This window comes from Podarcis cretensis, assembly GCF_951804945.1.
Source record: "Podarcis cretensis genome assembly, chromosome: 3".
Classification (NCBI taxonomy): Eukaryota; Metazoa; Chordata; class Lepidosauria; order Squamata; family Lacertidae; genus Podarcis; species Podarcis cretensis.
Genome location: NC_137172.1, coordinates 62,453,430 through 62,481,422, shown reverse-complemented (window position 1 = coordinate 62,481,422; position 27,993 = coordinate 62,453,430). Strand labels below are relative to the sequence as shown.

Sequence of the window (27,993 nt, the reverse complement as noted above, 5' to 3'; positions counted from 1 at the left end):
CAGAAACCAGTGGATAGGCAGCTCTAGCCCTTTTATTTTTCAATTCACAGTTCTTCCATCTCCCCTTCTACCTCTAGTCTGAATGTTTAAATAAGAAAGTGTTGAGCATTTACATGCTAGATTAAAATTGATTGATTCAAATTAGGCACATTGAGAAGGGGATTGTAAGAAAAACACTGGGGCTGAATTTGAATAGTAGAGTGCTTGGTATCTGGTGGGCAATCTCATCCTTTATTTCCACATTGGGGCTCCAGGTCAAATCAGCTGTCAGGAGAGCTATGGCTTGGTCAGGATGCAGGCCCCTACTCAATGTGCCTTATTTGAATTAATCAATTTTAATCTAGCATATAAATTCTCAAAACTTTCTTATTTAAACATTCATAAATTTTTGTATAATCTCAGTACCCAAAATTATGTTATCAACATCAGGGCCAGATTTGGGTTTGATGAGGCCCTAAGCTACTGAAGGTAATGGGGCCCTTTATATGTCCAGCTGTCCTTTGTCAGCAACAAATTATCACTTTTTTGTGTTGAATATATGCTATATGGTAATTTATGGCCCTAATAGGTATCTAAAGCCATTTGCGCATAACAAAACATGTATTTTATCAAAGTAATTGTTGAACTGAAATACAATTAAGAAGAAGTATATTAAAAATGAGCAAACCATTTTAGGGAGCAGGCTAGCAGGCGGGGCCCATTACTTACATCATAGGAGCCTACACAACACAAAACACTGTTGCTGTCTGTAGGTTTTATTTTATTAGTTTTTTATCTTCTATTTTGGAAATGTACATCCAGTTTTTTCCCCTTTTTATTTTTTTGCTGCCCCCAAAAGAGTGGGGCCCTAAACTATAGTTTGTTTAGCTTATACGTAAATCTGGCACTCATCAACATATACAAGCAGAAAGGTTATTTTCCCATTTTGTTGTTTTTCCCATGAGACATTGGTTGAATTGGACCACATATATCAGTATGAATAAGTTGCAAAGGCTCTGGGGAACTTTTCCGGCTTTGCTTGGGGATAGAAGGTCTTGTTCCTTTCCTCAACGAACAACTTTCACATATTTCACTATTCAGGTCAACTTTACAAGGTTTAATTTCCATTCCTCTCACCACACCTTTCTTTGGCAGGTCTGCCTTAATCCCAAAGTCTCCATGTCTAAGCCTTTTGTGCCATAGGTTGTTGTGGGGTATGAAGTTATCCGACCCCCAAGCCGTCTGAAGGCAATCTTGTATAGGGAACGTTTTTTTTTTTTTTTTAAAAAAAAAGTTCAATGTTTTATTATGTTTTTATATATGTTGGAATCTGCCCAGAGTGCTGGGGCAACCCAATAAGATGTGTGGGTATAAATAGTAAACTTATCGTTGTGGAACGGGCCTTCCCTATTTTCATTGGAGAAATGTTGGAGGGTATGGTACAGCTGCGGTGCCACGAGTCCCATGGATGGTGGTGGTGGGGCAGAGCAGGGTGGCACTTCCTGTTTTCCCTCAAGTGGCGAAATAGGACATACCACCCCTGACCTCAGCATTTCAGAATTTACAGCTGTTAGTTTTGAGGGAAGGCAGGCAAGGACCCACAGCCCGGGTGGGGCTCTTCAGGGAGGAGGTGTGTAATTCCTTAGCTCGAATAGCCTCAGGTGAGGGTCAGATACTTTGTCAAGCCCAGAAGGTATAACAGAAAAGCCATCCTGGCCAGGCCTGCATCCTAAACTTTCTTATTTAAACATTCAACAATTTTTGTACAACCTAGTGTGACACTTGCTTTCACGACTTCCATAAACCCAGCATCTGCACTCCTTCCCCCTTCTCCTTAGCCTCAAATTCCTTTTTTCTTACCTCTGCACATTCCTCCCAGCCCCCCGCTTTTTCCATTTACCCAGCAAGCTTTAAGAAATATATACAGTGTTCGTGTATAAGTAGCATATGGTTTATAGATTAAATTTATGTGAGATCATATATTGACAGAGTTGTTCTCTTTAATTACAGTCCACACACATGCCACATGTAGTATATAAAAAACATATGGTTTGAGTGTTTTTATATATGAAACGCCCATATTTTTCCAAGTGGACAGATTTCAGTGTTGCTCTGCAATTACTCTCTCAAGGCTTTGAGATCATGATCAATATTCTTCCCACCCCCTTCAAAACACAGGCTTAGATTTTATGCATTCTGCAGCCAATTCCCAGGTTACCCCTTCAGCTTCCTGCATCTCAGTTTTGGGATTGCTCTTACTCTTTTAAAACTTTATTACATTAAGATTTCATTTTTAAGAGGTTCCAGGAATCTGTTCCCCTGATCATTTCTTTGGTTTTATGTATTTATCTTGCTGTCTTGACAAATGTAAAATTCCTAACGTTGCCAATGAAAGTTGTGCACTTTGGCTGGGATCCAGAAAAGAATGAGGTCAGCAGAAGGCTGCTTGCCCTTTGCTGGGTTGGGGTTCACACTCAACAATCAGGAGCTGAGAGCCAATGTTTCTCCAAGCCTCTGTCAATGTAATGTGAGGTGGAGGGTGGGGAAGGAAGGGAAAATCCAAGGCCTTCATTTTAAGGCTGAGCCAAAATTTATCTGAGAAGAATCTTCTGACACATTTGTTGAAAAACTTCAGTCCTCCCTCTGGGGAATATTTGGTGAAAAGGCTCTCCCATTTTTCTCAGTCCATGAATTTTGAGTGCAACTATGCGTCCAGTTTTTAATATTGTTTAATATTATTGTAATATAATTGAATGGCACAATGGGCTTGGCCCCATGCTTCTTATGGTTCTCTTCTCTTAGTCCATTGATTTCATCACCAGCAACTGAGAATATAGTTCAATTAACATAAAGTGAGCCAAAATTTCTCAGGAGAGAAATTCCTGAGAAAAACAAGTCTTTCACCTCCAAATCCCTGGCATATTTGGCAAACTCCACACCCCTCATCTCACTTTCACTGCTTGCAGTAAAAACATAAACTACATTCAGACAGCGCTTTATACCATATTCCTGTTTTCTTATCTGATAATTTCCATATCTTATGCAATCTTTCACACAATGTGCAAACCATTTTGGGAAAACTAGTGGAATCTGGGTGAAGTTCCATGCTGGGTTTTTTTGTTACTCCATAAGAAATCTGTTTGCAGCCCCATTAATCCTGGAAAATTGCTGCATTGTAATTTCATGTGGCAAAATTTGGGGTGGTATTCTGGCATGCAGTTCTTTTCTGACATTTAAAATTTAGTGTGGCATGGTGGCAGCCACTGTTCTATAACACAATGGGTAATGCAGTATGAAAGTTAGAATGTTAGAATTATGCACCATAATTTTTCAGGAAAATGTGCATTTAGTTTGAGTGACTAAGGATGCGAACACAAGAATAGAAGGGGGTGTTCTTGGTGGTTGCACCAAAACTTTGGAATGCCCTTCACTTGGGGACCTACTAGACTCCCTCTTTCATATATAAATGTAAAACCGTTTTCATCAAACAGTTCTGATAGATATGCAAGAGAATTTTGGGGATTGGGAGCTGTGGCTAAGGAGAGAGGTAAGCTAATTTCCACTGACCAGCCAGTTCTTGGGCTACATTCCTTTACTCTTGATCCATTTTGCATAAACCTGTATATAAAGGCATTGGAATTCTATATTTGATGGCAGTCAAAATACTTCAGCAGTTCCCTCCTCAAGTGCCAATAGCCTGAGATCAGCAACTGAAGAAAGAGAAGAGGCATCTGAAATAGCACAATTGATGGGGCATGAGCAGCTAATATCTTGCAGCCTTTTTGCCCTTTGTTGATCATTGATTGAGCACACTAGGATTTTTGGCAATTCAGCCTGAAGTAATTAATTGTCAGATACTCTAAAATGTTAAGTGGCGAAAACCCTGTGTTCCAGAGTAAGACAGTCTACGGGACCTTTTTACATCTTTCCATAGCTGTGTAGAGCTATGGAAACAACCTTTTAGAAGCAACTCCCATGCAGCTGGGCCAATGTTAAATGACCCAACCATGTGGTTAGGAGCTTCCAGCTATGGAACCAGGCCCCTTCTGAGAAGAGTGTCTCAATCTGGTGAGAAAGAACCATGTGATTGAGGGCATTCACTTATCTTTTATAGTGGCATAGTTCCTTTTTGATCTGACACAGACCCTCCAAGTGTCCCTATTTCCCTGATTTAGAGATGATGTCCCGGTTTATGGTTTGATCCCAGCATGTCCCACTATTTCTTAGGATTTCCCTATTTTCATTGGAGAAATGTTGGAGGGTATGGGTATCTGACCCCTGAGTCATTGCTTGCAGGTTTCTCACAGGGTTCTGGTTGGTTACACTGGGACCAGAATATGGATGATGAGCCATTGGCCTGATCCTGCAGGCTCTTTTTTATTTTCTGTGTTCTCCTGCTGTGATCTGAGAGTGTGGTTTTGAGAGTGGTGGGATGACCCAAACTGAGAAATGTTCAGCATTTGTAGTCACTCTTGGGTTCCTCCAGTCAGTCAGTAACTGTCAGTTATTAGCATGTGCACAGCAATAGACCTTCCATAGGGGTGTGTGTGTGTTTGTGTATGTATGTATGTATGTATGTGTGTGTGTGTGTGTATCTCCCCCACAGAGAAAGAGGGCTGGTGCTCTAACATATTTGGCACAGGTGAAAATATTGAGGATCCATTACAGATCTTCTGCGAATGACAGATATATTTTTTTTGTGGTGGAAGAAACTGGGGTTTTTTTTTAGTACATTATTCTGGACTAGCAGCTCAATAATGAGAATGTTGTGTGGAAGCATGCCAAAAAATCTGAAAAAAGCAACCAGGCTAGTAGAAGAGGAAGGTGCAGAAAGTCCATGACTCTTTTGTTTATTGTTCTTTTAACTTCCATGCAATGCAGGTAACACTTAAAAGCTTCTTTGGACAGAAATCAAGGCATATTGTTCGGTACTGCACAGTTAGCATAGCTGATCCCTCCAGAGAACAGAATATTAACTCTGGATTGCATTTTCAGATACACATCCAATATATATCTCAAACAGTTAAAACATAAAGTGATGCAGTGCTATGTTGTGAATTGAATATTAGTGGCAATCAATATTGTCTATATTAGGGATGGGAATTAAATTTGACACTGCTGCTTACTAAGTTCTGCTTATGATATATTATTATGCATCATGTATTACTGTGCATTGCTGTCTATTATGAAATGTATTTATATGACTGTTAATTTGTTTTGTTTTATGGATATCCTGTGATAAATGTACTTTATACTGTTTATTGTGTCACCATGCTGTGTCCTGTTGATGAAACGCCATTTATACATTTCTTCTTCTTCTTTTTAAATTGTACCCAGTCACTGAATTTTAATATTATAAGTTTGGGGCAAGTTGTGTAATTTGTATTACTAGATATCTATTCTATTATTGGATCAATTATCCATGTGATTGTATTTGGAATTTTTGACTTTAAAATAGTCATTAATGAATACACACATTTTTCAACTCAGAAGAGACAGTGGCCACAGTGCATACTTAGCTACAGTTCTGGAAGGCCTTCTGAGCAGTTCAGCTAAGTCAGAAAGCTCTATATTTTCCTGCATATTAAAATATATAAAAGTTCTTTTTGTGTGGAGTCTATTTTAGGTTTCCAAGTACAGATTCACCATACAATCAAAATGAACTTTCTAAAAACATTGAAGAATGCTGGATTCCTGGTTTTTTTTGTCAAAATTCCTATTCATCTCAATACAGTAAGCCAGATCTAAGAAGGAGATCAGGCATAGTAATAAGAGGAAATCTTCTTAGGCACTCTAAAAAGAGCTACTAGGAGAGATTTCACGTTCCATGCTTGAATGTTGCCAGAATGTAATGGCTACTAATGTCTCCTTCTATATACAGATAATGGTTCATAGATATAATGGCATAATCCTACAAAGAAAATGGGATTCCGTAAACGGTAACTGGCCAAAATGTAATGGCTGATAATTGCTCCTTTTGTACAGTCAATATTTTCTAAGGCCTAGATGCCGCAAAATACCCATGCCCCCCACTCCCTATTGGCAAGAGTGGGGAGTTTCTGAGGAATGACACTTTTGTTTTGCACTGAGGATTAAAAAATTATGTGGGCTATCAGCCAAAATAAAATGATTGGCAGATGGTTCTGTCCAGCTGATAAAATGAGTGCCACATAGCCAGGAAAAGGGCTAGGGGCTAGAGAAGGAAGCAAGCCAGGTGAAAATGGCAGGGGAAGGAAGGAGCATCCAAGCAATCATTATTGCTAGATCTGTCCAGATTTGACCCATTTCCTATTATTAATTAATTATTTCTGCTTATAGCCCTTCCTTCAACCAAATGATCCCAGGGCAGTTACAAAAACGTCACAATGAAAGCATGTGCAATTTACATTAACCTTAAAACAAAACCATAAGATTGACCAATGATAATGTTGGCATGACAGTCGCAACGAAGTGCAGCAATGCACAGCAGTGTGGGAGGAAGGAGAGCAGTCACTCAACCAATCCCCTGGGGAAAGAGCTGCGTCTTGAAAGCAGACAAAGATGGTGCAAGATGTATGTTGGAAGATATATTCCTGCAACCTGGCTGCCACAACAGAAAAGGCGATCTCACACACCGCTACCCCTCTAACCAAAGAGGAAAGTGGGGCTGCCAAAAGGCTTCCCCTGAAGATCTTAACATGGGATGATGTGGCATGCCTTCAGATATTTGGGCCAAGTCATTTAGGGCTTTAAATGTCAGTATCATGAAGAATCCCACCAGCACTGCTAGATTGAAGTGTCTCCAAAATTGGTGCTTACCTCCCTCCAAAAACAGTGAATTTCCCCATTTAGTGGCTTGCATTGACCCTGCCCACCCCAACATGGCGTAGATAATAAGTTTCAAAGATTCTTGCCCTAGTGCTAGCAGAGGCAGGCTTGTTTATGTAGATGTCTGCTTGGATGCGGAACCATGCAAGCAAACAGAGTCTGTGTGTATAATTTCTCTACAAAAGCTAGGTATCTGTTCAGAGCATTGCTAGAAAGCTAATCATTAGGGCCAGCCCACCCCAGGGAAGGCCGAGGAATCCCATGGGGCAGTGCCTTTGCATGTACTTCACTGCCTGCTACTTTTGAGGTTGCACAAAAAGATGTCAAAAGGATTCTGATGGGTCTCTGGCCCATGAACAAGAGCTTTGACATATCTGTCCTGAGCCTGCTGATGGCAGTCTGTTGAGAAGTCTGCTATCAGCAGTATTATGGCTGAAAAAGGAACAAGTGGTCTCCTCTGTGGCAGCACCTGCTGTGTGATATGAGTGTGCTGATAGAGGCAGACACCAAAAACAGTTTGGATCCATCTCTGATTTGTATGTCACTTCCCCCCTGGCACCACCAAAATGCCTCCATTCTTTGTGACATCTTCATAAGGTGGTGGCTGATACATCCACCTAGCTCCTAGTTTATCAGAATGTGACCCTGTGGTTTTGAGAATCAGTCTGGCCAATTGTTTTCGTCAGTACAGTAAACTGCGGCTGAAACATGTCAAAGCCTGATGGGAGCTTAACTTTCACACCTAAATTAACATTAGTTGACTGATCAGTATGGGGCATATTTGACTCTCATTCAAATCAAAATGTAAAATGGCTCTAGGCTGCAATTCACGATCCTAGACCGTTGAAGCAGGTTAATATGCAAATGAGAGCTAAAAGGTATTGAGACTGACAGCCAAGTGACAGGAATATTTCTCAACTGTTTTTATTTCTCCTACATTGGTGATTGGGTCATGATTGAGAAAATCGTAAGAGATGAGGAAGACCCTGAAAGCCACTTAGTTCAACCTCATGCCTGAGTGAAGGAGCTGAAGCATCAACAGATGGTCTCTGGCCTGAAGACTCCCAGTGAGAAAAAGTCCACAGCCTATATAAATAACTGGTTCCATTGTCCAACTGCTCTTACCATCAGTAGTTCTTACCTAATGTTTACCTGCTCTTCTGTAACATAAGTCTCTTAGTTCTGTTTCTGATGTGTGACACTTTGCCATTAAGTAGGCTCATTGCATACATTCAGATGACCAGGTTGGAATGTATGTCTTCATCATGCCATGCCCCGCAACATTTCTCCAATGAAAAAAGGGACATCCTATTTAATAATAATAAAAGGGACGTGGGTGGTGCTGTGGGTTACACCACAGAGCCTAGGGCTTGCCGATCAGAAGGTCGGCGGTTTGAATCCCCGCAATGGGGTGAGCTCCCGTTGCTCGGCCCCTGCTCCTGCCAACCTAGCAGTTCGAAAGCACGCAGTGCAAGTAGATAAATAGGTACTGCTCCGGCAGGAAGGTAAACGGCATTTCCGTATGCTGCTCTGGTTTGCCATGCTGGCCACATGACCTGGAAGCTGTACGCCGGCTCCCTCGGCCAGTAAAGCGAGATGAGCACCCCGACCCCAGAGTCGGTCATGACTGGACCTAACGGTCAGGGGTCCCTTTACCTTTACCTTTATTTAATATTATTATTATTATTATTATTATTATTATTATTATTATACCCCACCCATCTGACTGGGTTGCCCCAGCTACTCGGGGCAGCTTCAAACATATAACAACATAATAAAACATTAAACATTAAAAAGCTTCCATAGACAGGGCTGCCTTCAGATGGCTCAGTGGTTGGATAACTCCATACCTTCCAACATTTCTCCGATGAAAATAGGGATGTGTTAAGGAAAAGTGGGGTATTCTAGGATCAAATCAGAGACTGGGATGGTTTCTGTAAATCTGGAGCTGTCCCTGGAAAAAGGAATCTTGGAGGGTCTGTCATGCTATGGTGTGTTATTGTCATATTAGCTGAATTAAGCATGAATACCTTATTTTCACATAGTTGTGATTATGAAACTAGCCCGAGGTGACTTTGATAAATCAAACTGTAGGGCCTAAGTAGTCATCTGGATAGCTAATTTGCTGTGGTTGCCTAGGCCTCCTGTGGAATGTATTTTAGATGTCTGATAGTCAGGGAACCTAGCAGTGTGAGAGGCAGATAAAATAACCACGACAGCAAGTTAGTTGTGGAAGATGGCATGGAACAGGTGGAGACCATAAAAAACCCTGTAATGGCTTTGCTCTCTTTTTGTTTCTCTTCTTGCCCTTGATGTCCTTCACAGATAACCCCTAATTGTTCTTCCTGATCAAGCATTGTATTGGGAGCACTGAAAACCAGCTTCAGGAATTTGTGCTATTAAGGGCTGGGAGGAAAGTTTGTTAGCTGCATAACATGCTTGCTTTTGCCCGATCATAATGTGTGCTTGAAAGAAAATGGAATTCAAATAAATAATTAGTGAAACTAACAAAAAACAATGCAGAATACAGTGCTGGCCTTTGCTCCTTTTTTGCTGCTTTGGTTTAAAGAGACCCTGCTTGGAGGAGTAGGGGAGATGCAGTTCAATGACTTTCTTCTCACTCTCTCCTGCTGTGCTGTGACCATGATTCAGTCCAATTCATCTCCCATCCACAAAGCGACTTTTAACACCTCAGTGCTAAGTAGTATCATCTCTCTCCGTGCATTCAGCCAGCAAAGAACCCTCCCTCCCTCTTTCCCTCAAATAGGAACAAATGCTGAGCTGACAGTGTGGGAGGGACAGTGCTCTGGTTACCCAGGGTAATTCTTCTCCATGAGATTTTCCAAATAGCCATAATGATAACAGAGGACATTGTTTTTTAGGCTCAACAGATACTTCTCTTGCACAGGACAGCCTGCCATTTTAAAAGCCTAGTAGAGGGGTCAGGAGGAGGAGGAGGAGGAGGAGGAGAAACCAAGCCACTTGGAGTAATATAACCAAAGAACCCTATTGCAATATCATGAATCAAACTGATGTTTTATTAAAAATTAGCACATCTTCCTTACAGGTTCTGCCTGAAATATGTAGCCAAATAATACAGTTACCATCTCACTTACTTTAAGGCATCCTTCTCCAACCCTGCAGTTGTTTTGAACTTCAATGCCCATCTGCTCTGGTCAGCACTGATAATGATCGGGGATAATGGGAGCTATAGTCTAGAGCATCCATAGGATATCTAGTTGGGCAATGCTGATCTAAGGATTGGTTCAGATATTAATCTAATTTCTATCAATCTACACCAGGATTTGGGTATCTGGGACCCTCCAGATGTTGTGGGACTCTAGCTTGCATCATTCCAGATAACTGAAATCTGGACATATGTTCCCTATCCCTAGTCTATATGCAGATAAATATGGAAGCATTCTGAGAAAACAAAAATGGTGTCTATCAGAAGAAGGGAGACTTCAGGAATGCTGGTAAGTTTTTCTCCTCCCCCCAACACCATAAGTTGCCTGATGGGGAAAAAAGAGTGCTGGCAATGCCACCACTCAAAACTTGATAAATATTATTCTAGAACAGGTGTGGGAAACCTGTGGGCCTTTAGAAGTTGCTGAACTACAATTCCCATCATCCTCAGCCATGGGCCATGCTTGCTGGGGCTGATGGGAATTGTAGTTCAGCAACACTGGAGGGCCGCGGGTTCCCCTTCTCTTTTCCAGAGCCTTACACTGAAGCCTTCTTGTCATGTTTCTGAAATGTCTGCTTAGGAACAAATAAGGCTTTGCACACAACATGTAAATTTCAAAACAGAAGCTGTCTCTTTAAAAAATGGCCTTTCACCCATAAAAAGCTGAGCCAAGCCAAAGGTTTTAGATCATGTTGGAGAATTGCCTAGCCAGGCATTCTGTTTTGCTTTGTTGTTTCAGTGGACATCCTGCATTTCAGAATAGTTTAGCTGCCTTGTCCTCTTCAGAGCAGTGCCCTATTATTCCATAATTGTCCCTTATCTTTGAAATTTGATGCCCACTTGCACTACCCAAGTACGGTCATTTAAAGGAAGAGCGTGAGAATGCACACAGTGCAGCTGAACTCCTGGAGAAGTGAGGATTTGTCAAAGCTATTGTAAGGTAAGAGCTTCTATTTATAATCTCATTTAAAATAACTCCCGATGAAAAAAGAAGACGACAAACTTTCCATCACTCCACATCATTCCTTATGCTCTACACTGAATTCTGTCCCTGTGGAATCCTCCTCTGCATTTTTCACTCTTCCAAAGGACAGGAGCTTCCAGTCTGACCATTAGTACATTTCCCAGAAATAATTTACTTTGCTCTTGCGTGAGCTATTTAGCGATCTATCTGCCATGTTGCAATGAAGTTTACAAGCTGTTCTTTAAGCCTACAGGGCACATTTTGACCTTTATTTTGTGGGGTGGGAGAGAGGGCTGGGCCAAGGAGCCCTAGATTTATGACCCTACAACTCTGCAAAACATATCCATTAGCGTCTATGCAGCTGTTTATCTGTGAAGATCTGCAGGCTGTATACTGTTTACACAGGAGGGGAACAAAATCTTATTTACCATCTCAGAAGGTGCTGTGTGTAAATAACAAAACCATGACACTGAATCCCAAAGATGAGTGAGATAAATAAATATCCCAGGGTGTCGAAGAAGGTGCCATTCCCATTTGCAGCTGTCCTAGTTGAAAACCTGGAAGTCCACATAAACAGCGTAATAGGGCACATGTTTACAAAGCTGGGAACTGGGAGACATAGCAGATTGACTAGCTGGCTTATTTTTAGATCATTGCTTGTCCCGTCATAGGAATGGCTCTCTGTTCCTGCTAGCCCCCTTGGACAGAATAAACTCATTTCTATTTTCCTCTTGCAGAAATCCAGTCATTTCAGGACACCCTGTTTTCCCCTTGCAGAAATTCGCCACAGAACTGTCCTTGCCAAGCCCAATATTCTTGTAAGTGGGGCAAAACTAGGATTATGCAGAGTCCCGACATAGTATATTCTCTTTGCAAGAAATTCTCAACAGCTGACATGCAAAAATTTTCATCAGACTTCATTCAGGCATCTTATGCCACCATTTCATACATATTATCAGTTTCTTATTTATACTTCTGTTTCTACTAATTGTCATAATTTAGATTGTGGACAGGGATCTGTTTTCTCTGTTTGTGGAATAAAAGGTACAGACACAACCCTATCAGTCTAGTCTGTCCCTCAAACTGTCTTTGCCATAATGTTCATGGTAAGTCATTTAACTCTTTTGTAGCTTTGTTTATCACCCCTTCCTCACAGTGATTACTTTTTCTACAGTTCCATGCATGTAAATGGCACGTAGAGCAGGGGTGGGGTACCTGGGGCCCTCCAGCTGTCATTAGACTACAACTCCCTTCATCTCTGACCATTGGCCATGGTAGCTGGGGCTGATGGGAGTTGGAGTCCAATAACACCTGAAGGTTTGAAGGTTCTCCCTTCCTGCTCTACAACAGTGCATCTACAAGAGTACTTCTCAGCAGAAGAGGCTTCACAACTCTTTGCTGAATCCTGTGTGAAGAATTCATTTGTCTTACATGCATCCTGCCCTTCATGCTTACAGCAGGCAGGAAAAAAAGCAAGTGATTTGATCAAGGCTACTAGTGAGCTTCACAGGAGAGCAGAATATCACTCTCCAGCCTGGAGGAGCACTAGAGGTTAGGGGATTTGAACTAGGATTTCCCATATTCAAGCACGACATTCTTCAGTTAAGAAGAAATGTATAGCTCATCTCCCTATGTTGGGTACACACACACACACACACACACACAGGCAATGGGAGTGATTTTGAGCAAGCAAATGGCTGAGAAGGAAAGGGTTAAGAAACTGTTTCGTAAGGTTTTGCTATCAATCCGGGCTGCATACTCACCAAACATTTAAAAGAACACTTGCTCCCACCCCCAAGACTCCTGGGACCTGTAGTTTGTTAAGGCTGCTAGGGACTGTCATTCTGTGAGGAATAAACTACAGTTCCCAGGATTCTTTGGAGGTAGGGGGAATGTGCATACCATTTTGGATATGTAACTATGTGGTAGGCAATAAAGATACATGCAATGTGTATTTCAAAACTAGGGATGGGGGAGAGATTTGATTCAGTTTGCATCTAAATGCAAAATGATAGAATTCACACTTTCAGAAATAATGTGTAAACCAACATGCATTCATCCTTCAAAATTCACACTTTTCTGAATTTTGCAATATATAGTTTTCCAGCCTTGCAATGTTTACAAAAATGCATATATTGGGGTGAAGTGTACATATAAATGCCTATCGATAAAAATGACATACAAAGGTGCATTATGATGCACTCTCTTTGTCCATCTATATCCATGACAAAAATTATACCAAAATGTACATATGAGGAGAAATTTGCACTACAATTCTGATGGAGTTTCATGAGGACTTAAAAAAAAAATCACAAACTAATTTGGAAACATGGAGAACTGAACTTAAAGACTGGAAAAATGAGAAACTGAAATAGACAGATTTTCCCATCCCTATTCAAACTTTACATCATTTGTGACTTGAATATTTAAGCTGGTATTGGATTAGGCATCGCAGTTTCTCTGGTCTCAGTTTTTGGTGTGACTTTCACATCATTAGGCCTACACAAGATCCATGAATTTCAACATGGAGGATTTTTTGCATTCCACTTAAAGAGGTCACTGAACTGTGAGCCAATGCCACATTTTGACAAAAAACAAACAAACCTCAAATCACATATTCTGAAGCCATCTGACTCTGGAATAATTGCTCTGGGAAAACCTCAGATAACATATTCTGGAGCAATCTGACTCTGGAATAATTGCTTTTATAGCTGCAGCCTTAGTATATTGCAAATATACTCACTTGCCAGTGAGTATCTGTGGTTAAAAAAAAAAAAATCTGCAGATTGCGGCACTAGCTCTTTTCACCCTTGCTAACAAATCATAAAACAATCCATTTCCTTCCTTTGTTTTGCCTCTTTGCAGTAGGTCAGGAAGGTTGGGAAAGATTGCACAGAGTGACAGCATATCTCATGTTCTGTCACATTCCTGAAATAAGAATATATCATGCACTTATGAATTGGGGACAGTGTCTCATTACCAAAGGAAGCAAACAATTCCCGAGGTTTGAATAATAAGAGAGGATGAAGCTGCCACGGCTGCCAAGCAAGAGAAAATAACCTGCTAATATTATGCCCAAGTGGCCTGACTTGCAAAAAATTTAAACACCCGCCGAAGCTGGTGGAATCTGCAGGTGCTCCGTATCTCTGGAATTCAGGCCAATCTTGACTGACATTTTAAAAGTTCTTCTTATTTATATTCACTTCCCCTCCCCCCCTTGCCACAAAAATACACAGCTTGCATTCCCCTTCTCTACCCCTTCCCCTCTGTATGTGCAATATATTTGACAGAATGTAAAGTTGACAAAATGCCCATGAACTTTTGGCTTGCAATTAAATTCTTGGTTAACTCACAGTGTATAATATATCCAAATGGGTTATAGAAATAGACCTTGTGAGCAGTGTTGCGTATGTGTTTGTGGAGGGCGGGATTCTTTTCACATATCTATGCTATGTATAGCTAGGACACTGAGGAGAATGACATGCATGAACGTCAACCTGGTGCCCTCCAGATGTTGTTGGACTACAACTCCCATGAGCTTCACCAGCTTCACCAATAGTTAGGGATGATGGAAAATGGAGTCCAGCAACATTTGGCAGGTACCTTGTTGGCTTTCACTGTTTGAGATAGTAGGCAGTCCCCCTCAAATAGTTCTGTTAGGCTACTTGGACAGTATTGATTCCTTTGGAATCCTACCTAAGGTGGGATGTACTGATACATTGGAGCAATTCAAACTAACTGAAGAGGGTTGAGGGTTCCGAGTCCCTCATGACTTAAAAGTATGTGTGTGTGTCTCTCTCTGTGTTGCATCATTGTGAAGGCTAGTCTTGCTTCTGTCCCTCCTAAGCCAAGAGGTTTGGAAAGGATAGGTGAGTAACAGGACTTTAGCTTGTTGGTTTGTTTGTATAAGTTATTTACTGCTTGCGATAACATTACACAAATAAAATAACAACCAAACATTACACCAATAAAATAACAACCAAACATTACACTAATAAAATAACAACCAAAAATGAGTAATAGCAAAGTGCAATAAATATCCATTGCAATGTTAAGCAAAATATTAACCCAGAAATATCAAGCAGTGTGATCAAAAAAATCAAGAGCCACTTGCATCTCTATGGTAGGAGTATATAAAGTATGAAACCTGTCCACAAATTCTAGGTTTTAATTGAATGCAAGGAGTAGTGTTTATGAGCAAACAGGACTCTTGCTTTTTTAAATTTTCAAATGGCAGGCACCTTTTAGATTACTAACCCATCTTTGGTACAGTGCCAGGTATTTCATAAGCACGATCCCTAATAATTCATGTAATTTTCTTTTATAAGATGGTTACATTGGCTCTTCTTATCCTGCCCATCAGCTGAATGACTGATCAAAAGGATGTTAACCTTTCTGGAAAAGTGCCATGCACACAGTCCCAGCTTGAGTTTGTAAAAAGAAGCCACATGGGGATGTGCATGTAATGCCTCTAGCTAAGAAGGGGTGATAACATTTAAGTCCTCATAAGACTATAATAAACCATAAATGCAAACTACAATTGGTTCAACTTTCACTAAGCCAGTTGTTGGAATGCTTTGCTCAGAAATAGATTGTGGATTTGGGCAAATATTTTTATATTTAAAATATGATATTATGGACTCTCTTAAAAAAATTGGTGTGAACCACATATAGCTTGTCCAAGCTATGATGGTGATGGATAACAGAATCCATGGTGGAGCTATTGCCACTTCCTATGCCGTGCTGGCTTATTGTGGCCAGAATGGGAGGTGTGGGTGGCTTTTATATGGGCATAATGTGAACTCCTCTCAGGATATAGATGCCTACTTCATGGCAGAACTCTTCTCTGCAAGAGCAGCACTTACAGCCATAACTAAGGCCTTTTGGCCTAAAGGAATAGGTTAGTAGTCTGCAAGTACTCCTTTGTTCCAACTTGTCCTTAGTGGTTAGGAGTGTCCATGCTGATTTGCCACTTGTGGTCATTCCTGGATCGGGATAGCCTGGCCTCATTTGTTCATGCTCTGGTATCCTTTCATTTGGATGGCTGTATGTGGGGCTTCCCATGAAGATGGTCCAAAGCTTACTTCTAGTGCAGAATGCATCTCCTGGCTAGGGCAGTCTGATGTTGCACTAGCTGTCAATGATTAGTCCCAATTCAAGGTGTTCATAAAGGTAAAGGGACCCCTGACCATTAGGTCCAGTCATGGCCGACTCTGGGGTTGCGGCGCTCATCTTGCTTTATTGGCCAAGGGAGCTGGTGTACAGCTTCCGGGTCATGTGGCCAGCATGACTAAGCCACTTCTGGCAAACCAGAGCAGTGCACAGAAACACCGTTTACCTTCCCGCAGGAGCAGTACCTATTTATCTACTTGCACTTTGACATGCTTTCAAACTGCTAGGTGGGCAGGAGCAGGGACCAAGCAACGGGAGCTCACCCTGTCATGGGGATTCGAACCGCCGACCTTCTGATTGGCAAGTCCTAGGCTCTGTGGTTTAACCACCCGCGTCCCCAAGGTGTTCATACCATATTATAAAGCCCTAAATGGCTTGGTACACAATTACTTAAAAGAGCTCCTTCCCCAATATCAACCACCTCACACCCTACAATTGGCAGGCGAGGCCTGGTTGGTGTTGACCCATAACAGGAACTTTCCACTGGTGGCCCCTTGCTTGTGGATTGCCCTTCCTGGTGAGATGTGTCTTCCTCATTACTGACTTGTTTAGCTAGGCATTTGATGGTTGAAATGTACACCCTTGAAATCACTGGTTGTGATAATACTTTTAACTGTTTTAGGCTCTTTCAGGGGAAAGGGTAGGATGTAAGTTGAATAAGTTTTAAAAAAACAGTGTTTGTGAGAGTCAGTAAAGCTGTTGATATTTAGTGTACCCCTAAATCCTGGTGAATGTTGTACAGCCAGTGCTGCTGGGGCATTCTTCATGTTCTGGCAAATTGTCTTAGGCGAACAATGCATAGGAGACTGTAGTCGCACTAAGGTTCTGCTTATGAGTTTCCCCAGTGCACCCGCATGGCTGCTGTGAGAGCCTGCTGGATCAGGCCCTTCTTATGTTCTTCTGTTTCTCCACCAGTCCCCCAACTTCTGAAGAAAACCAAGCCACACAAAGACTATTTCCATTGCCTAGAGAACAAAGTGCAAAGTAATCATCATCATCATCATCATCATCATCATCATCATCGTCATCAAAATGACTGCTTCAGAGAATTAGCAGCTATTCTGCAAAACATTCCACAGGAGCCAGATCCATCAAATGTAACCATTATGTGAGTGCACATCCATTTATTTCCACTAAAGGTTAATTGCAAAAAAGAAGAGAAAAAAGTTTTGCATTTGAAAAGTTCAGGGTGTAATAATTAGTTAGCTATTACTAGTTGGGGAACACAACACTGGAGTTGTTCCAGAAGAGGATAAGCATAAAATATTTGGCACTCTGAGGAGTACAATTCACATGTGAGAATGCAGGCACATGGATTTCTGGACATGGCTTTCTGCAAATCTTTATAGGAAGTGCAGGGGGCAGAAATGATTAATTAGGCAGTGACTCTTCTACCCTTCAGAGGAGGTTTGTTGAGAAGCAGCTAGGGGAAATTGCAACATGTTGCAACACAAAGTCAGTGCAAAAGCATTTTCTTTAACAATATAACACCTGATTCTCAATGCAAAACATTTTTGGACCTTGTTATGTGCTTTAGTAACCTTGCCAAACTTTTTAATGGCTAGGCCCTTATGATTGGCTTTCCCCCACACTAATTGTTATATAAGCATTTCAAATCACATTTCCCCATGTCATCTTTTGCTTCATGTTACATAAGTCAATTCAGGAACAGACTGGTAAACCACTAAAAGCTTCACTGACACAAAGTTAAATGGAAACTATTTATAAGGAGACATGCATACATACATCTATTGAGAGATTTCAGGAGTGGGCCAGTGGGGGGGGGGGGGGTGGCAGGGAGAGCAGCCTGACCAAAATCCCACAAAGAGCTCTGATCAGTATCCAACAGAGATGTCCAAAACCTGCTTTTAAAACACACACACTTGCACATTGCTGCTGCCTTTTCCCAGTTCAGCAACTAAAATCTTGCAGAAAAATAAAATAATAACCTGCCTTGCTCTTAAACTTCAAGAATTTCAAGTGCACTTCAGAGTACAGTAATATAGATCTGCCCTGAATTGCTCCTGTGGGGTTAAATAAACAATAAATAGTGGGTGTAAATGTGGGTGGGAAATGTATCCAGAACTGTTGAAGAACTCGATAGGCCCTTCTTCTCTCCCCTCTCAGTAATGCAGATCCTTTTTCAAATAGCCATGAGGGATTGCACAACCAACTTGAGACATTTTGCTGAAACTCCTCTGTCTTCCCTTCCACTTCCGCTTGTGTTGTTGTTTAGTCGTGTCCGACTCTTCGTGACCCCATGGACCAGAGCACGCCAGGCACTCCTGTCTTCCACTGCCTCCCGCAGTTTGGTCAAACTCATGCTGGTAGCTTCGAGAACACTATCCAACCATCTCGTACTCTGTCATCCCCTTCTCCTTGTGCCCTCCATCTTTCCCAGCATCAGGGTCTTTTCCAGGGAGTCTTCTCTTCTCATGAGGTGGCCAAAGTATTGGAGCCTCAGCTTCAGGATCTGTCCTTCCAGTGAGCACTCAGGGCTGATTTCCTTCAGAATGGATAGGCTTGATCTTCTTGCAGTCCATGGAACTCTCAAGAGTCTCCTCCAGCACCATAATTCAAAAGCATCAATTCCGCTTGTACCATGTCATTAAAAAGTCCAGTGAGGTAACTAAAGCACATAACTAGAATAAAGATACACCTCACCTTTAGTTAGGGATTCTTTCTCCTTGGATCAAACCTCAGCACCAGTTCCTATTCTGAAATGAAACCTGTGAGCTCATGGGCTGTTTCTTTTCTGGACCAGGGATATCTCATTGATCATCGCTGCTCCATTGACTAAGAGCTCATCCACACTGCCACTTGTTCTGCCACCTTGCTCTTTACCACTGAATCGGAGCAAACGTCACCGAAGTTTTCTGTGGACTGGCATTTGCTCTGGTTCAGAGGTAAAGAACGGGTTTCCCTGGGGGAAATGGTGGGGCAAATGAAAAACAGCATTGATGGAAGGAGCAAGTCTGCCCAGGTCCTCCTTGGATTAAATTGACATTTCCCCTGCTTGCCCTCATCGAAACTGGGGTGGGCGAGTGGGAATCTGAAGCCAATCAGATTGGGTAAGGCAATTCAGCTTCACCCACCCTCCCATGCCCCACCAAAGTCATTCATACCAGCCTCACAAACACTCCCCTATTCCACTTACTTAGTGCATTGACTGGGAAGTAGGAGCAACAGTGGGGGTCACTGCAGTTTGGGAAAACTCCCTGTACCTTCCACCAACCCTTCTAAGCATGCTTCTGAATACCAGTTACCGGAAGCCGAGGTGGGGAGAGCACTTGGGTCCTGCTTGTGGGCTTCCCATAAGCCAGATGACTGGCCACAATGAGAACAGGATGCTGGGCTAGATTGGTCACTGGTGTGATCCAGAAGGCTCTTCCTAGGTCAAGTGACAAGCGTACTACAGGAGGGTAGTTCTTGGTGTTCTTGCAACTGCAGTGCATTTTACCAGAAAGGGTTTCTTTCCCTTTTTCTTTTAAGAAAGGTATTGTTTTCTGGGTACTCATATAGTGTTTCATTAGAGGACATGGAAACATTCATAATACTCATAATCTGTTTTTAGATTAGGATTGCCCCACGTGGCACATCTTAGCTTGATTTCCACCTGTTACAACAAATGTCATTTATATCCTATGCCTGCATTTAATCACTTGGTTTTTTGAGCATGTGTTTTAGTTGGGAATTGACTGTGTTTATCTAGAAAAAAATTATGCAGTGTGTTAATCAATTAGGGCTTTTTTTAAAGCAAAAAAGTAGAAACTTTATTTAAATTTTGCTGAGTCAACAGCCCCATTCAGAAAGGCTATATTGATTTAAGCAGTTCTATTGATCCCCTTCGTATCAAATCTGAGCTGCTAGCAAACTCACAGGTCGGTGATGTTCTCTTCAATTGATCCATGCTTGGCTCACTGCAAATGCTTTTCAACAATATTTTAAGTAACATCTGGTAAAAATCAATGTTTCAACCTTAGGGGGTTTAAAACACCAAGTGTTCAAACATTTTAGAACTTTTTGGTGCCATTCTAAAAAGTTACTTGGCAACTGTAATCCAAAGGGCCTATCCAGTTAATTCTAATGTAGGGGGTTAAAAGTACCAGTTAAGCATATCCTATCTCTGAATTTTGGTAGTATACTTATCTTTCCTGGTATAAACTGCCGACAGGGACCTAGTGTTCCTTCCTGCATAATACTAATACTAATACTGTCCGACAGGACAGTAAACAGCTGTCCTGGATGAGGAATTCAATTTTTAATTCCAGTTTCCCAACCCCAAACAGTTGATTTCTGCAGAAAATCTGTGCGTTTGGATTTAGTCAGGATCCATTTGCATTGCAGCTCCTTTAGTATCATGATGGAATTATTCTACAGCTAGAATAGAAAGCCTATAGCCTTCCTGATACTGCTAAATTCCATCTCCCGTCAGCCCCAGCCAACACAGCCAGCAATCAGGGAGTAATGTAGTAGTAGCAGTAACATTTGGAGTGCCACAGATTCCCTCTCCCGCATTTTCCAGGCACACATATATGTTGTTGTTGTTACTGTTGTTTGAACCTTAGATTTAAGCAGCAAGATACCTGTGGAAGAAGTAACTGACTTCACTGGGAACACCTAAGCTCTCCTAAGGTGCAGTCATGCTAAGAGGGAACATGGATCGACTAGGGTTGCAGGAATGTGCATTTAGTTCTGTTGCAGAGGCCATGTCATGTCTCCTGGCCCCTCATGTGATAATGTGAACTTCTACAGTTCAGCTAATTTCAGGCCAATCAGACACTTGCTAACAATTAAATTTTAAAAAGAGAACATTAGTACCATAATTTTGTAAGATATCGAATGCATGTGAAAATTTCAACTCTGTTTGAGGCTCATTTGTCACATCTCTGGACCTCCATGTATGTTGAATACCACAATGGCCAATAGCTGAGACTCTAATAATGAAGTACCTCGGGTTAAAACTTTGGCTCTATCTTCAACTGATTTGGCCTACCAGCAATGGTATTGAATTGGTATTGAGCCCATATGGATAGGATGTGTGATAGATGTACCATTTGTGTTCCAGATCTTGTCTGCTATAGAATTTAGTAGAATATTCTGACTTATTTTTGCTTCTGCCTCAGGCTTTGACCCTTGAATCTTCCAGGCTCACATTGTGCTTCAGGTGTTGTAAGAGAAGATTTTTATCAATGAGAATGTAAGAAGCCGAAAACACACCAACCTTAGACCAACTATTGTTAGCCTCTATGGTGTTTTTGAATTATGGTGCTGGAGGAGACTCTTGAGAGTCCCATGGACTGCAAGAAGATCAAACCTATCCATTCTGAAGGAAATCAGCCCTGCGTGCTCACTGGAAGGACAGATCCTGAAGCTGAGGCTCCAATACTTTGGCCACCTCATGAGAAGAGAAGACTCCCTGGAAAAGACCCTGATGCTGGGAAAGATGGAGGGCACAAGGAGAAGGGGACGACAGAGGACGAGATGGTTGGGCAGTGTTCTCAAAGCTACCAGCATGAGTTTGACCAAGCTGCGGGAGGCAGTGGAAGACAGGAGTTCCTGGCGTGCTCTGGTCCATGGGGTCACAAAGAGTCGGACAGGACTAAACGACTAAACAACAAAAATGGTTATAAAAATAATTTAGATAACACCTTTCATTGCAAGAAGAAATGCCAAGGCCCTACAGCTTGGATCCCATTGTTACAGATGTATAAAAATGTAAGGTTAATAAGGCCAGTGAAATCATAGAATACACCCTATATATCATATTAATTCTCCATCTATATTTCAGAGAAAAACTGAATGGATAAATAGGTCTTTCAAAATAAAATTCCAAATCTAGCAAGGTTAGAAATAAAGGAAGGAATTTTCTTCTGAACAAATGGCATTTTCAGTGTACTAATATATTTTTTCCCTGTGATCACCCTGACTTTATCTAATAATCTACCTCCTATTTACTGCAGCCTAATTTCATTTGGTTTTAGTGATCACTACTTTTCCATTTAAAGTGATCTGATTAGAACTTCAGATATTTCCATTTTTCAACATATTGCACATCTCCTGCAAGTCTCCCTACCATAGATTCAGGTGGAATTTGATTAAAGTGGACAATTTACTTATGATGCATGGTCGGTTTAAGACACTCGAGCAGGCAAGAAGGCGCCAGCACAATTTTGATCCAGCTTGGGCACCAGTTAACTTCTCTTTGTCCTTGATATATAATAAGGATTTTAGGAAATTGCATCAGATTTCTCTTATATAAGAGTGAGGCTGTGCTTCTTGATAAGCATCACAAATGTCTTGTCTCCCTCCTTTCCCTCTTCAGAAACGTATGCCTCCCTCCCCACTCCTCAGTATCTAAGCTAGATTATAGCACAGGCCTTTCTCATTGCATGTGCAATGAGGCTAGCAGATGTAATGATTTTGTGTCTTGTAATGTTGTTTATTGACAAGGTTTAGCGCAGTTCAGGGATGTGGCTAATTTCCTCCCTATACTGCAAAAGAAAACAAAATGCAACAAACAAACAAAAAGCCTTCTCGGTGGTTGATGACAGCGGCGCTGCAAACAAATAGCTCTGCACTGATGTTTTGTAATGTTGCTGATTCTTTAATGAAGAAACCTCACTAAAAATTCATGGTGAATGGATAGTAAGCTCATTAGCACAATGGTAAGAAAAGATTTTTAAACACTACCTCTAGTAGGCAGAATAGCCGTCGGGGTACGGTTTGCATTGACTGCAATGCTGCGGATGTACCACACAGGTAAAGCACATTCAAAGTGCATTATTCCCCGCCCCCCAAATAATCCCGGGAATTGCAGTTTACCTTTCAAAGAGCTACAATTTTCAGAAACCCCAAAATAACTACAATTCCCAATTTTTTGGGGGGGGAAATAATGTGCTTCAAATGTGTTTTAAATGTAGGGTGTGTAAGCAGCAGGCTAATGCAACATGCACACGAAAGCTTATACCAAGAACAAACTTAGTTTGTCTCTAAGGTGTTACTGGACATTTTATTTATTTTTATATATATTTTGACTGCATCAGACCAACACAACTACCTACCTGAATCTTACTGTGTCATTTGCTTTAGTGCGCATGCTTGCTGTGGTCATGTAGCATGCCGTTATCAGTAGTGACTGGTGAACTTCCTTTAGTTCACCTTGTTTCCAACAAGTTCCTCTAGAGTGGGGGGAATGAACTAAGAAAAATGTGAAGAGCTGTAACGGGAGATGATGATGATGATGTTATTATTTATACCCTGTCCATCTGGCTGGGTTTCCCCAGTGGTGCCGGCACTACAATGGTTTGGAAAATGTTCTTATTTTTGAGACACTTCAACCTCTGTGAGCTTGCTCCCAAAGTGACTGCTTTCTGAGGAATTTACTGAAGCACCATTTCCTTTCCCCCTTTCACACTCAATTGAATATACTGGAAAGTGATCCGGCCTTGGATCCAATTGTCAGTAAAGTCAAGAGGGGGGAAATATCCCATCTTTATATGAATGATTTCCATAAAGGCTGAGATGTGTCCAACTTGCATAAGAATGCATGTTGTAGATTAACAAAGGCTGGCCCTAGAATGGGGAGGTTTTGACCTTTGTTCATTCTTGACTTAGGAGATCAAAGGAGATGATACAAACAGAGCAGAGCTCCAGTTGGATTAAGATGCAATGGATCTGAGTGATGCTGGTTGCCAGTTGCTCAGAGATGCCAAAACAGAAGTAGTTTACACAAGAAAGGCACAGAGTTGCATCTTAGGTTGGCAAGTGCAAATAAATACTGTGGAGATAATAATTCACCTCCTTCAACATGTACATGTTGGTGCATGAAAGGGACAATGGAGAAACCGTTAAACCCCTCACTGGAGGCAGTAGTAATTATTTGATAAATTTGCAGGAGAAATATGAAGCCAACCTCCTAAATTAAGGCAGAAGCTGAATAATTTGTATAGTGCTATTAATACCATTTAAATTGATTGCCTTAAGATTTGTTGTTGTGCTGTTAGATTAAATGATACATCAATGTCAGTTTTGCAGTGGAGACCCTCCCCCTTCAAATCAATCATTGACTAGATTCAGTTCCTTTTCCTCTTGTGGTTTTAAATGTTTTAAAACGAGTTATGCAGAGCCTAAATTGTCCTTAAGTTGCATCTCCTTTATATGAGTACTTTACTAGGGAATGATGGACTTGAGAAGTTCTATTTTCAAGTGCAACAGAAGAATCATATGCACATACATTGTTTTAACTGGTCTTAATAATATATTTATATGTTGTTGTAACTTGACCTGGGACCTTATGGTAAAGGGAAGGTAAGAAATCTAATTAATAACAATCAGTCAAACAAGAACTGAACCAGAATGTTTCTCATTTTAAAATCGAAATGGTGTTTAGCCTTGATAAAGTTAGAAAACAGCAATGTCAGGACTGCCAGATACAAAATATCACATCTATATGGGATGCGTTCATTAATACTGAAGTTACCACAACCACAGTCATGGAAAATCTGTAATCACGGCTCCTTTAGTTTATACTGCAGTTCTCTCAATGTTTCTATTCTTACTTAAAAGCAGTGGTGTGTGTGTGTGTGTGTGTGTGTGTGTGTGTGAGAGAGAGAGAGAGAGAGAGAGAGAGAGAGAGGTTTTGATCAAAGCAGAAGAGGGGATGGGTCAGTTATTGTATCCCAACAATCTAAATTGTTTCTCTGCGACTGTTGCTGCCCTGCTAAATAAGCAATTGAGATGCAGGTCTGATTTAACTCAGATCAGTTTTTTCTGAGCCAAATTTCCTAATTTGGGTGGAAAGTAGCTTAGCTTGTTCCAAACCAATCTAAGAATCCAGGGACTGGAAGGAAGAGATTAGTCTCCAGCTACGCTACTCCATACTTCATTTTCACTTATTCCAAAACTGTTCTCCTTTTCAAGCCTTACCTCCTCACTTTTTTTCTCCCCGTGTTTCCTATACTTACAGTTATTCACAACTTCCTTCTTTTAAGTTAGATTGGTCTAAAATACAGCCAGCATAATTGTGTTTGCAGTGGGTCTTCTGGGATAAGAACCTGCACAGCCTCTGATTTGTTTACAGGTTGCAAGGGTGCGTCGGAGGTTGAAAGGAATGGAAAAAGAATCAATAGCCACTGGCAAGATCATGGCCTCTGTATTTATGTGCAAGGAAAGTAATATATAATAATCTTAACTGAACACTTAACGTTCATGGTATAATTTTTTTAAAACCTGGAAACACGACCATGATTGATGGGAAGGAGAGGAAGTTATAGATAGGGCAAAATTAAATTTGTCCATGTGTCATAATGCATGGTGCTCCATTAATGTATCTCCTATAGTTATTTATAATTCTAGTGGCTTAAGTGTGTGGTTGTAGTATAGTTCACCATGTTCATGTGGGTATACAATTATAAGAGCATTGCCACATTTTCTAACCTTTTAGTATTTCTTCATAGTTGGAAATTTGTCATTGTTCATGACATTCCATAGGTCCTCTAGGGAGCTGGGAGTGGAGAAATGGACCCATCCTTTTACGCTATGTTGCATCCTTTGCCTCCACCATCTGTATTTAGTATGGTGACTTATGCATCACACACACACAAAACTGAAAAAGGATAGGCAGACAAAAGAAGACACAATTTGTCTAGCATTTGAAGATACTAATTTATATATGTATGTATGGTGGTACCTCGGGTAAAGAACTTAATTCGTTCCGGAGGTCCGTTCTTAACCTGAAACTATTCTTAACCTGAAGCACCACTTTAGCTAATGGGGCCTCCCACTGCCACAGCGCCACCGCCGTGCGATTTCTGTTCTTACCCTGAAGCAAAGTTCTTAACCTGAGGTACTATTTCTGAGTTAGCAGAGTCTGTAACCTGAAGTGTCTGTAACCCAAGATACCACTGTACATGAATGGCCACACCATCCCTTTTCCCACTTGCCCCAGGTCTTTCCCCTCTAGGGTTGAATCCTCCTCATTTTTGCCATTCTCAAATATCCCAGTCCAGGCTTGGAGGGGAGTTAGAGCCTAACATAGTAGCTTCTTGCCTGGCAAGTCCCCTCATGTCGCCTTTTTCTGAAGCCAAAGTTCCCAATTTCTTATTTTCTACCAACAACAGTGATAAAGTGTAAAAAGAGGACAGAACACTGGGGACTGGCAATGTATTGCCGTATGAACTGCATGTGCTGTACTGCACTGTTGAATCCTTGGGTACAATGAGGCACATTGATTGCTACACAAGTGTAATATCAGAAATCAATCCAGTGTGCAGGTGCAATTGCCCATACACACATTTTGAGACGCGGTGTTTCTGCATCTGCGCCGAGTCTATTAGAAATAATATACTGTGGTTGATTCTGCAACAGGCAAGACATGCTCAAGGGAATAAAGCAAACAAAACTGACAACCTCGCAGCTCATTTTAATGGCTCCCCGAACAGTCACCTGGTTAAAAGATTACGTTTGCAATGCTTTAATGCAATGATGAGTTAAGAAAGTTCAAGAAACTCTGCACTGTTTCTTTATGATGATGATTATAAAAATTGCTTCATGTTTCCCTGAGATGCATTCAAGCTGGTGACCTAGAGGTGGAAGCTTTGGTGTCTTATTACCATTCCCATGAGCCATGCATGAATTTGTGAACCTCTCCAGAGCAATTCCATGGTCTGCAGCAGCACACCTATCAGGGCAGGAAAGCTGATTAGCTGCAGCCTGCTTTGCACTGGAATTTAGATATCAAGCTTCTTGTGAGCTTGAAGAGGCCCTGTTTTGCTTTGCATTCCTGGATTTATTACTAAGCAAAACCATCCCTCCAGCAAGCTTACTCTTACCAGGGAGATATTTTACCATCTTCCTTCTCGCCACTGAAATAGTTTTCTGCAGCAAAGGTACCTGAATTTAGCTCCAGCTAATTAAAGCAATGAGAATCTTTCCTCACCCCATCTCATTTCGTTATATTGAAATTGCCTTGCATTCTGTCCCACACCTTCATTGTAATACCAGGTTATTGTTGTTGTTTTTACAGACATACAACTTTTTAATATATGAAAGACAAAAAAATGAAACACAAAGACAACTTTGAAGGCTTTAGTGTTGTTTTTTAAAGTATATAATTATTTTCAACATTTCAGACATGGCTTACTACAGGCATGTCCAACAGGTCGATCTTGCTTGACTCACCAGTCGCGGGGGTGAATTGGATCGATTGTTGGTATCAAGATAGTGATTGCCTTTGTGTTTCATTTTTGTAGTAAAAAAAGAGAAAGAAAGCTCAACAACTTTGGTCAAGTCTTCCCTAAAAAAAGCTCAGCAACTACTGGCAATGACAATGGATAGATCAAAGGTCTTTTTATACTGTGAGTAGATCACAGTTTCTTGGGAGTTGGACGTGCCTGGCTTACTGTAAAGACTACACTTTGCCAACTAGGTGCCCACCAGATGGTTTGGGGCCTAAAACTCCCACCATCCCCAATTCTTGGCCATTCTGGCTGAGGATGAGTTGTAGCCCAAAACATATGAAGGGCACCAGACTGGGGAAGGCTGGTCATGCCCTGAACTTACTACAAATAGATGAGAAAGTAGAACATTGAATTTGAGCCTCTGGTATATTATACTTCTGCAATGTTTTTCTTTTTTCTTTTTGAAACGGGTAGTAACTCAGAAGGCTTTACTACATGAAGGCAATGAACAACTAGAAAAGTGAAGATAGTTTCTGGGTGAGATACAGGTTTGGTTTTTTAAAGTACAGATTTTTGATGTTTATCTTCCATATCAAAGTTCATGAGTTGCTTTTGGGTAACTTGTTATTCAACACTGCTACCCAAAAAATCACGAGAAACTGATCCTTCAGACAGTCATCTGTTTGTCATGTTCCTAAAGCTCA

General features: G+C 41.2%; 1 long non-coding RNA gene across 4 annotated transcripts in view; it reads left to right on the top strand.

The window, feature by feature from the left end:
• The first annotated feature begins 10,689 nt into the window (after nt 1-10,689).
• LOC307213479 overlaps nt 10,690-27,993 on the top strand; it is a 115,251-nt gene continuing 97,947 nt past the window's right edge. Inside the window, exons 1-2 of one of the 4 annotated variants that reach the window (XR_013837531.1) lie at nt 10,701-10,913; nt 21,236-21,841. This is a non-coding gene — a long non-coding RNA (uncharacterized lncRNA). Of the gene's footprint in view, nt 10,914-21,235; nt 21,842-27,993 lie in introns of all 4 variants that reach the window. The other 3 variants (XR_013837530.1, XR_013837528.1, XR_013837529.1) reach the window with 3 other exon arrangements.